At 41.5% G+C, this 11462-nt stretch overlaps 1 long non-coding RNA gene and 6 other non-coding genes across 7 annotated transcripts in view; 1 reads left to right on the top strand and 6 right to left on the bottom strand.

Moving 5' to 3' along the window:
• The window catches only part of LOC118421398, a 23371-nt gene extending 18706 nt beyond the window's left edge, over positions 1-4665 (top strand). The window contains exons 2-3 of the long non-coding RNA XR_004831831.1: positions 2545-2691; positions 3945-4665. This is a non-coding gene — a long non-coding RNA (uncharacterized LOC118421398). The remainder of the gene's footprint in view (positions 1-2544; positions 2692-3944) is intronic.
• Positions 4666-5039: 374 nt separating this feature from the next.
• Trnav-cac lies at positions 5040-5112 on the bottom strand. The gene has a single exon. It is a non-coding gene; the product is annotated as a tRNA-Val (tRNA).
• Positions 5113-5556: 444 nt separating this feature from the next.
• Trnav-cac lies at positions 5557-5629 on the bottom strand. Its single transcript has one exon. It is a non-coding gene; the product is annotated as a tRNA-Val (tRNA).
• A 458-nt stretch (positions 5630-6087) lies between these two features.
• Positions 6088-6160, bottom strand: Trnav-cac. Its single transcript has one exon. It is a non-coding gene; the product is annotated as a tRNA-Val (tRNA).
• A 378-nt stretch (positions 6161-6538) lies between these two features.
• Trnav-cac lies at positions 6539-6611 on the bottom strand. The gene has a single exon. It is a non-coding gene; the product is annotated as a tRNA-Val (tRNA).
• A 3215-nt stretch (positions 6612-9826) lies between these two features.
• Trnav-cac lies at positions 9827-9899 on the bottom strand. Its single transcript has one exon. It is a non-coding gene; the product is annotated as a tRNA-Val (tRNA).
• Positions 9900-10277: 378 nt separating this feature from the next.
• Positions 10278-10350, bottom strand: Trnav-cac. Its single transcript has one exon. It is a non-coding gene; the product is annotated as a tRNA-Val (tRNA).
• Between the last annotated feature and the right edge of the window lie 1112 nt (positions 10351-11462).

Below are 11462 nucleotides of genomic sequence, written 5' to 3' on the forward strand. Positions count from 1 at the left end.
TGATCTGTCAGCCAAGAATGTCTTCAGCTTAACTCTCCCATCTTTCAATCACACGTAACTGCACCAAGCTTTATGTGTTTCCGCCACAAGGAGATAGTAATGTGGCTAATATAATAGCAAGATGGATGAGACAGCTAACAGCTAGCAGGAAAATGTGTCAGCTCAGAAATTCGAAAGTCTTCAGTTTCACTGTCAAATTTTTCATTCAGGCCAAGCTAATTCGAGTAGACATATGACATCTTGTGGGTACACCAAAATAGTTTTAGCGTGCGAAGAACAAAGTTGATTGTGCGAACAAACAGGGTCATGGAGGTTGAATAAATGACTGAGCACAGCACATACTGTATTTTCTTCTTTCACCTTCCTCTTCTTTTTGAATTTGGTATTTTACGTCATTAGTATAGGTGATGACATACTACATGATATGCTTGTAGAATTCACTACACATAATTCCTTATTCTACTGCTTCTTTGTTCAATTTACAGTATGATCGCAAGCTTTTTTTAGAAAACAGGGAGAAATTGATGCACGGACGGGTGTCAAGTCATTGTGTCCACAGACGCAAATGTTCCAAGGCGTAACATGCTTCAGCAAAACGGGAAACTATCAATCAGTAGGTGGCATGAGTTATGGACCTCAATACACTTGTACTCGAAGACGTATGGGTTTCATCTATCTTACTAGCTGTGATGAATAGACGACCACAGATAGGGGTAACAGCCTGCGGTGTGCACCTTAAGATAGCTGATACATCATCATACTAAACATTCGTCTTTGTGAGGTGTACAACGTAACAGCTAGCGGCACGGTGGATCAGTCAACAGTAACACCGTATGCTGTCCGTCAAAAGTAACTCCTTGTGCTGTCAGTCAACAGTAACTCCGTATGCTGTCCGTATGTCACACGCACACACACACACACACACACACACACACACACACACACACACACACACACACGCAAGCGCGCGTTCAAGATCCTTTTGATGCATATTTTTTAAGTTTGACATGTCTGTACTTATTGAGGTCTCAATGATGCGTAGAGATTTGGAACACTGCATCAGTTTTTTTTTTTTTCGTAATGCAGAATCACAGAACGACACCCCCATCTTGAAGTAGCGTGGTACAATCCATCGATACTGCCGTTAGCCGCCTAATATAGCCTACACAACACAAACTCTTAACTTCGTGCAACTAATTAGCTACCCTCCAAGCAAAAGTTCGGCCACTGTTTGGTTATTGCCTATAGTGCTATGATGAACAACTTCCTGGACATGCAGGTACCTTTAAATGGAAAATTGTTTAAAAAAATGGTATCCCTAGTAAAGAGGGCATCAAACACCTTAGCCTCCACTACAAACACCATGATTACTTCACGTTTGTGTCCTGCGAAACATCATTGAAAGCTGTAATTGTAAATTTCCGGAGTGATACTATGGCTGCCATGATGATACACTACGTTCTTCCTGCGTATTCTAAAATGAAAGGCAAATCCTATGATAGAGGGTTTGGGTGGACACAAGACTGCAGGATACTGCCGCGCTGTGACTTAGAGGTCATGGCGGATGCCATTCTGCATTCCATTCATGTTTGCCGTGGTGCAAGGCTTTGCTGGGGAATGAGGCGACCTTAAACAGGCGCACGGAACAATGTAATTTTCCAATAACTTGAAAAAAAAATTAGATCGCATGTGTGACTTCTGGACGAAAATAAAAGTCCACCCACTCGGCTAAGAAGACGCTGAACTGATTTTGTATTTGTAACAACCTATAAAAATTGTAGTCTTGAAATGCTAACCTTATTATTGTAATATCACAGGGTAGAAGAGGGCTTACACTGGTTATGATGTTAGTACGTCCAAGGGCACTTACAACACTTAGAGGGCTCAGTGAATTGCAAACCTAGCATAGATAGCAGACACCCTGGCACCTTCGGCCTATTATTTAAACCTCTTTCCTTGGAGGTCACGTGTCCTGAATACGATATCGTTACAAGTACGACAGGGAAAAACCACAGAGTAGACGTAGAGAAACGTAAGTTATTGTTGAGTTGGTCTAATGTTCAGTATAGTTACTATCGACTGTATTATTATCTAAAGGGATGGTGGAGGGATGACGGGAATCAACGATTGCCATTTTTCAGAGGTTCTCATAACCTGTGAGGTTCTCGTAACTTGTCTGTGTAACAGTCCCTACCATAACATAACACTCTCCCGACCACACCCCTGTTATCGTTTTTAGCAGGACAAGAGAGACAAAAAAAGATTCACAGTATAGGCGGCAAAGGTAAATGAACAAATAAAAGGTAAGCTGTAACATCGAGAGGTAACTGGTAGAAACAAGATGCGTTGGTCATTTGCTAGATAAGCATCCCTTGAAAATTTCAGTAAACCTGTCGGTATTACGGTAATGGTTGTTACGAGATAGCCTTCAGAGACACCAAATGCTCCGAATCCTTTGGAGTACTAATTACAGTACTGATAAGATACGTGGTCACTACTCCATCAGTTCGTTACTTAAGCACGTTGTGTCTTGTGTTGGCACAGGTTATCGTTAAAGCCATTCTGAAGCGGAGGCACAGTGCTGTAGCTGTATGATCGGCAGTCCTGGCCACACAGCCAGCCAGACGGTATTCTGATGCGGACCCGGGTCAGCCGTTCCAGAAGAGAACACACAGTACTACAAAGATACAGGTATGTGTACCACGTACCGATATGTTGGTTCACACGTGCGTATATATTCCGTATAAGTCCGTATGAGGCCCGTATGGAAGTCTTAGCCTCTGCCAGTTTCCACAGGTCGCTTGAAAACGTATAGAAATTGGATAAATATAGCCAGATAACATGCCAGCGGAGTTAGCTGGTCGCAAGCCGTACTCATTGGACATGTACAGGTAGCCCCACTGGCATGTTATGTGTCTATATCTCTCTATTTCTACTATTTTTCAAGAGACCTGTGGAGCCTGGGAGACTACAAAATCTATACGGACCTCATACCAACTTGTATACGCACGAGTGAACTCTGCTTTACATGTACAATACCATTTCAATAGGGCGGTGATCTCTCCGCGACCACCGGTGGTCTTTCAGTTGAGTAATCAAATCACTAGAAATCGACGTTCAAAATTAATGAATTGATGATAATTAGTTTGCCGATTGTTGTTCCCACATAATCTCTAAATACATGCAGCGCCACAGTGTGCTGGATTGCGTACGGAGGCACTACAAACTTTCGACAGGCATAAAGAACTTCTTAACCGCAAAGCCACAGTGGTGTTTCATGAAACTTACCTTTACCTTGTTTCTAGTACGCCTAAACGAATTGATAAAGACATATCGACGACTCCCTCATTTGAAGCAAACTGGAAGACCCAATCGAATACAAATGACCCGGGTTAACGACATTGTCATAATTGGATTTACAAAACGTTCCCTACATTAGCTTTGGCTTTATGAGGTAGTACGTTGATTAGAACAAATAAAAGACGACTGCAATCAGTGTATGGGACTCAGTAAGGGGCAATTCAGGCCAAGTCGTTACTACCGTGGGTTCATGAAGTTGCTGAAGACATAGTTGTGGTTTCTCCAGTTCGAATGTATGTGGAAACTAATTGAAGCTGTTTCCCAAAGCCAGGCATTCCTCATGTGGTACAGACTTCCCTTTGCTACCTCCAATAACACGTGATGGTATTGTATTGTTTTTGGTCTGAATGTGTGTGTGCGTGCGTGCGCGCGCGTGTGCGTTTGTGTGTTCGCGCGCGCCTTTGTGTCCGTCTTTGAGCACGATAACTCTAGAACAAGGTGGGTTGAGGATAAGTCTTGATAAAATCTTCAAGTAACCCAAAACGCTTGAGTGGATCCATAATGATTAGATTTTGCGTCAGCTAGCAGCTTATCATGGTGCTGCAGCGGAACGTTCGATTTTGACGTCTCGTTATCTTTTGCAGAGGATCAACTTCCGCACGCGCCGAGCATCATGGGAGGGATCATGACCATCATCCTGGTGGCGGGATCCATCTTGGCCCTCCTGACGCTGATCGTCATCATCATCATCCTGTGCTGCTGTCGTCTCAAGGAGCACTGTGACGCGTGTTGCCTTGCCGAGGAGGACGACAAGAACTTCCCGCACATCTACAGAACACACCACGGGCTGAACGACAGGACTAGTAGCACGACAAACTCCCGACCAGGAAGGATATGCCGGTCGGGAAGCCTTTACGTGTCTGCCGTATGACTACCGTATGACTGCCGTATGTCTGCCGTATGACTGGCGCAGATTGCCGGGACGTCAAAGACCCTTTCACACCCTCGAGCCTTTACAGTGACAGTGACATTGTTCTTATTGTATGTAAGACTTTGACTGAAGATTCATTGACGACATGATCACTTATTGAGAGTTTATTTGCAAAATCATGCCCGAAGGCTAATTGCACGTACAGTCTCGAAATAAGAGTAGAGCCATAACAGTACATAACATTGGTTTCTAATCTACTATAAGGTTACTTATGTTAATACTGTATGTCTGTAATTGTTTTTAACATGGCGAAAATACTACAGATGTGACAAAACGATGTAAAAAGTGCCGATGGGATTGCTACCACTTGTGACTTGATGGATTTTGTGACATCCTCGTTGTTTTGTATGAAGCGTAACGTATCACGTAGATGAAAAACATGGTGCAAGTCGTTTAGTTTCCTTATTTTACAAAGCTTTATGACAATCTTTTTATACTTCCTGATGGTCACATGTGTATCTACAAAAATAACGTGATTGTAAAAAAGTATTTGCGCTGTAAAAAAAAGATACATCAACACTGATATGACACCATAAAAGCTTGATTTCTCTGTATTTTACTGAAACATTTAAGAGAAACAAGCAAACGACAGGTATTTCTTATCACTATCATTGTGATGTAACGCAATAAACATATATTTGTCTGACTGTTGTCTGTTTTAATCATCCTAAATCTGTAAAAAGAATATCACAATGTTCACAATCTGGAATGGTAATATTCTACGTCTACAAAAGAATATAGAAAAAAATGTCACCGCCCGGGATCGAACCGGGGACCTTGCGCGTGTGAGGCGCACGTGATAACCACTACACTACGGTGACTTCTGACAAAACAGTCTGGAAGATGTTCCAACCGTGTCTAAAACAGACTTTTGAACAAATAGTACATTCTTGATAGACCGGATAGTTGTCAGCTAGTTGTTACTGTATCATACGAACCAAACGTAGCCAACAGTAGACCAAGTTCTTACTGTATCATACAAACCAAACGTAGCCAACAGTAGACCAAGTTGTTATTGTATCATACGAACCAAACGAAGACCAAGTTCTAAAAGGTAACACGTGCCAAAATATCCAATACTTCGGTCCTTTCCTTGGTACTAAAAAGACACTCATGTCAATTTGTTGTAAACAGTATGATAATTTCAATATATGGATGCATGGTGGAATACAAACCAACCGATAGCCATGCTGCGATTGTCTAGTAAGAATGTTAAACGTTGACGTGGCATTTTTCAAACAGTCTGGTTCGAGAAAAGAAAAACATGTCACCGCCCGGGCTCGAACCGGGGACCTTGCGCGTGTGAGGCGCACGTGATAACCACTACACTACGGTGACTTCTGACGAAAACAGTTTGATAGATGTCCCAACCTTGTAAATCACAAAGTGTTTAAAACAGACTTTTGAATGAATGTCACATTCTTCATAGACCAGATAGTTGTCACCTAATTTTTACTATATCACACGAACCAAACGTAGCCAACAGTAGACCAAATTGTTACTGTATCATGCGAACCAAATGTAGCCATCAGTAGACCAAGTTGTTATTGTATCATACGAACCAAACGTAGACCAAGTTCCAAATGGTAACGCGTGCCAAAATATTCAATACTTCGGTCCTTTCCTTGGTACTAAAAAGACACTCATGTCAATTTGTTGTAAATAGTATGATAATTGCAATATATGGATGCATGGTGGTATAAAAAATAAACGATAGCCATCTTGTGAATATCTAGTTCGAATGTTTAATATTAATGTTGCATTTTCCAAACAGTCTGGTTCTAGAAAAGAAAAAGTGTCACCGCCCGGGCTCGAACCGGGGACCTTGCGCGTGTGAGGCGCACGTGATAACCACTACACTACGGTGACTTCTGGCGAAAACTGTCTGGTAAATGTCCCAAACTTCTCAATCATAAATTGTTTAGAACCGCCTTTTGAACGAATGACACATTCTTCATAAACCAGATGGTTGTCAACTAGTTGTTACTCTATCATATGAACCAAATGTAGCCAACAGTACATCAAGTTCCAAATGGTAACACGTGCCAAAATATCCAATACTTCGGTCCTTTCCTTGGTACTGAAAAGACACTCATGTCAATTTGTTTTAACAGTATGATAATTTCAATATATGGATGCATGGCGGTATATTAAGCAACCGATAGTCATGTTGTGAATGTCTGGTCAGAATGTCAAACATTAACGTGGTACTTTTCAACAGTCTGGTTCTAGAAAGGAAAAAAAAACTGTCACCGCCCGGGCTCGAACCGGGGACCTTGCGCGTGTGAGGCGCACGTGATAACCACTACACTACGGTGACTTCTGGCGAAAACAGTTTGGTAGATGTCCCAATCTTCTCAATCATCTTCAAAGTGCTTAAAACAGCGTTTTGAACGAATGACATATTCTTCATAGACCGGATAGTTGTCAACTAGTTAATACTGTATCATATGAACCTAACGTAGCCAACAGTAGACCAAGTTCAAAATGGTATACATGCCAAAATGTTCTTCCTGTGTCATACAGACCAAAACTGCCCAACAGTATACATCATTTCATTAATGTAAGCTCCAAATGGTAACACGCCATGCCAGAATGTTAAATACATTGGTCTCGTCCTTGGTGCTGAAGACACTCATTTCAATTTGCTGTAAACAGTATAGTGACTTTGTTATGTGGACGCATGGCGGCATATAAACAACCCGATAGCTATCTTGCGAATGTCTGGTTAGGATCTTACCCATCAATACTTTTCAACACTCTGGTTCTAGAAAAGAAAGAAAAACTGTCACCGCCCGGGCTCGAACCGGGGGCTGTTACATCCTAGAATGTCGTTTATCCTAAAAGCGCTTTTAGGATAGAAGCGCTTTTAGGATAGACCGGCATCCAAAATGTGCTTCTATCCTAAAAGCGCTTATGGGATATCCAGAACACGTCGCAAGCGAGGAGCGCATTCTGGATATCCTGAATGCGCTTCTGTCGGAGCGCATTCAGGATAAGCCGACGTGTTTATCCAGAACGTGCACTTGTGGGAGGAGCTTAGTGTCTTAGGAGGCGGAGACTATCTTGTATGTGATTTTTCGTAGTCAACCTGAGGCCGCCATCTTTGTTCTCCCACGAGGTCACTTCCGGGTTTGATTGTGATAGAAGATCGCATATACTTACACCAAATCAACGTAGTTTGCACAAACCAAATCATTTTTGGGGACTCCGTGGCACGATCTAACCCTCACATAATCACGTAAAATCTAGGTTCAGCGCTTGCTTTATAAACTGCGTATTTCCATCACGTAGATTACGGCAGGTGTCGCGAGGTCGAACTAAATATGTAAACTTTGGTGTAAACAATCGCCAGAAGTGACCGCTGCCATTTTCTCGTGACGTGTTGACTGCATGGACCCAACACACCGAGATAGTATCGCTATCTCCGGTTTGATAGTTCGAAACAAAACCAGAAGCTGAAATTCAGCAAGCCATTAACAAAGTCTGCACAGGAGAAGACAGATGTCGGCCGCCTTCGACAGGAGCGCATTCAGGATATCCAGAATGCGCTTCTTCGCTTTCGACGTGTTCTGGATATCCTAGAAGCGCGTTTAGGATAGACGCAGATTTTGGATGCAGATCTATCCCAAATGTGCTTCTATCCCAAAAGCGCTTCTAGGATATCCAGAATGCGCTCCTTCGCTTGCGACGTATTCTGGATATCCCAGAAGCGCTTTTGGGATAGAAGCACATTTTATCCCAGAAGCGCTTTTTAGGATAGACGACAAGATACTTTTCTTGTTAGACGAACATCTGCTCCTATCCCAGAAGCGCTTTTGCGATAGAATACAACCTGGGAACTGAATGGCTGATCAATGTGCAGCTGGACGTTTTCACTGACTGTCATCATGTATTATTATGGTACATTTTGTAATACATTTTATATGGTACATTTTGTAGTACATCTTGGGATGCACTATTGAGAATTGCTTTTTGTGTCTTTCATGCACATTTAGATTGATGAAAATAATATAGTGAGAATCAAAAGGACAAAATAGTGTTTAATCTGCATGGAATTAAGTTTGATAAATGTCCCATTATCTGTGTACACTGTATACATATCGCAGTGTATGATTACATCTGTGCATTAACTTGCAATAAAGATAACTTCCATTAGAAGATGTGTCATCTTTTCTTTTCATATCCATGAAGGAAAAATAAAAGCTACTATACAGTACGACAGGGCTTTGAGAAATTTCATCACTAACTAAAAAGACTGTTGCAGATATATATCATCACATCCCTCCATGTTTTTATTTCAGTAACAAGATGTCTTGAATAAATGACTCTAAATGGTGGAATTCGCACATCAGCCAGCATTCAGCGCAATTATCGCAAGTAGACTGTCGCGACGTCTCGCGATCGCGAGGTCGAACCAAATATGGAAACAATCGCCGCTTACGGTCCTGTCAATCACCATGACTGACGGCGACAAAGAAGCGCATCTGGGATATCCTGAATGCGCTCTGGTTTAGAGCGCTTTTAGAATAGAAGCACATTTAGGATGCAGGCCTATCCCAGAAGTGCTTCTATCCTAAAAGCGCTTTTGGGATAGAGCACATTTGGGATAGTACAGGGACCTTGCGCGTGTGAGGCGCACGTGATAACCACTACACTACGATGACTTCTGACAAAAAGTCCCTGGCCTGGTATATGTTCCAAACTTCTTAATTACAGAGTCTCTAAAATAGCCTTCTGAACGAATGGCACATTCTTCATAAACCGGATAGCTGTAACCTACTTGTTACTGTATCATACAAACTAAATGTAGCCATCAGTAGACCAAGTTGTTATTGTATCATACGAACCAAACGTAGACCAAGTTCCAAATGGTAACGCGTGCCAAATATTCAATACTTCGGTCCTTTCCTTGGTACTAAAATGACACTCATATCAATTTGTTTTAACAGTATGATAATTTCAATATATGGATGCATGGCGGTATATTCCGCAATAAGCAAAGTCAGAATTAGCGCTCATCCTCTAGAAGTGGAAAGAGGGAGATACAAGAGACTACCAGTGTCTGAAAGGATTTGTAAATATTGTACATCTAAAGCAGTGGGAGACGAAACACATTTCATTTCCAAATGTTCATTCAACGAAACCGAAAGAATCACCCTGTTTAGAGAAGTCACAAAGACTTATCCCAACTTCCCCACATTGACAGACAAACAGAAGGCTACTTTTCTCTTGAAATCGCAGAACCCACAAATTTTAGAAAATGTGGGGCTCTTCGTCTCCCTCTGCTTCCAAAAAAGAAGTCAAACCCAACCTGCTTAGAAATAGCCAACACTAGTATTAGATTAGAACATTGTTTATGACTGTCCATTGTCACTATGTGTATACTATGTACTTGCAATTAGCCCTCGGGCACGAACTTGCAAATAAACTTCTTCTATTATGCAACCGATAGTCATGTTGTGAATGTCTGGTCAGAATGTTAAACATTAACGTGGTACTTTTCAACAGTCTGGTTCTAGAAAGGAAAAAAATTGTCACCGCCCGGGCTCGAACCGGGGACCTTGCGCGTGTGAGGCGCACGTGATAACCACTACACTACGGTGACTTCCGACGAAAACAGTCTGGTAGATGTCCCAACCTTCTCAATCACATAGTGTTTAAAACAGCCTTTTGAACGAATGGCACATTCTTCATATACCGGATAGTTGTCAACTAGTTGTTGCTGTATCATACGGACCAAATGTACTACTATTATGTAGCATACAGTAGACCAAGTTCCAAATGGTAACTTCAATACTTTGGTCCTTTTCTTGGTGCTGAAAAGACGCTCATATCAATTTGTTGTAAACAGTATGATAATTTTGATATGTGGATGCATGGCGGCATTTAAACAACCCGATAGCCATCTTGTGAGTGTCTGGTTAGGCTCTCACACATCAACGTTGTACTTTTCGACAGCCTGGTTCTAGAAAAGAAAAAAAACTGTCACCGCCCGGGCTCGAACCGGGGACCTTGCGCGTGTGAGGCGCACGTGATAACCACTACACTACGGTGACTTCTGAATGAATACAGCTTGTTAGATGTTCCAACCTTGTAAATCACAAATAATATTAAACATGATAGTCTTCATTGTTTAAATAATAGTTAAGTTTCTATATCACTCATTCAAATCCACAGAGCGATCAAAACCTTCGATCGATAATTGATAATTGGAAGACTTACAGGGGCAATAACATTTTCGGAAGACCATGGACGTCATCAACAGACTTTGCAGATGATTGCAAGATCATTGGACCTTGGATATTGGAAGATCGTCGGAAGACCTTGGTGCACCGATGGTCATTAAGTATCTTCGGAAGACCAAGAGATCTTTTAGACATCTTTGAGATCATTGAATTATGTTTGGTAGATTTTAGGTACTTTTGACAGATCCTCAATAAATCTTACGGATCATTGATTGGCCTTTAAAAGATCTTAGAGATCCTTCATAGATCTCTTAGGGGTAGTTGATAGATATTTGGTAGATCTTAGGAATCCATGACAGATATTCGGTAAATCTTAGGAATAATGAATGAAATTATGGTAGACCTTAGAGATCATTGATAGATCTTTGTTGTATCCTAGGAATCATTTGAAACATCACTGGGTGGCTGTCTGAACACCATCGAGAAATCTTCTTCAATGGTCTGGCCTTTGAGCACCTTCTTCGGAATCTCGAAATGGTTTGGTACAAAATTCTTTTATGCCTGACGACCAACACGCTGTATTCATAACATAGGGGAATATACATTCAACTTAGGTGTTGACTAACGTTCAAAGTGAATGCTACATGCATTTATTTAATATTGGACGACAGCCAGAGAAAAAGTCAATAAAATACAGATGGGATAGGAATATCATGGCAGAAATGTCCTCCTGTCCTTAAAAAAATGGCTCAGTAATCTGCCCTTTGCCCATCCCAAATATTACTTTCGTGCAGCTGTAAAGGTCGATAGTGCATTTATCGTTTCATACGCGTCGTCCAGAATCAAAATATATTTTACCACAGGCAAATATCTTTCCTGCGTTCGCCGAGACCCTTATAGTGCCTTGTAGTGGTAACATTGGTTCACCTTTATCCATAGGGTAACCTATATCCGTTGTTTTTAAAAACAGAGTATTTAGGGAT

The sequence above is a fragment of the Branchiostoma floridae genome, chromosome 8 (genome assembly GCF_000003815.2).
Source record: "Branchiostoma floridae strain S238N-H82 chromosome 8, Bfl_VNyyK, whole genome shotgun sequence".
Taxonomy (NCBI): domain Eukaryota; kingdom Metazoa; phylum Chordata; class Leptocardii; order Amphioxiformes; family Branchiostomatidae; genus Branchiostoma; species Branchiostoma floridae.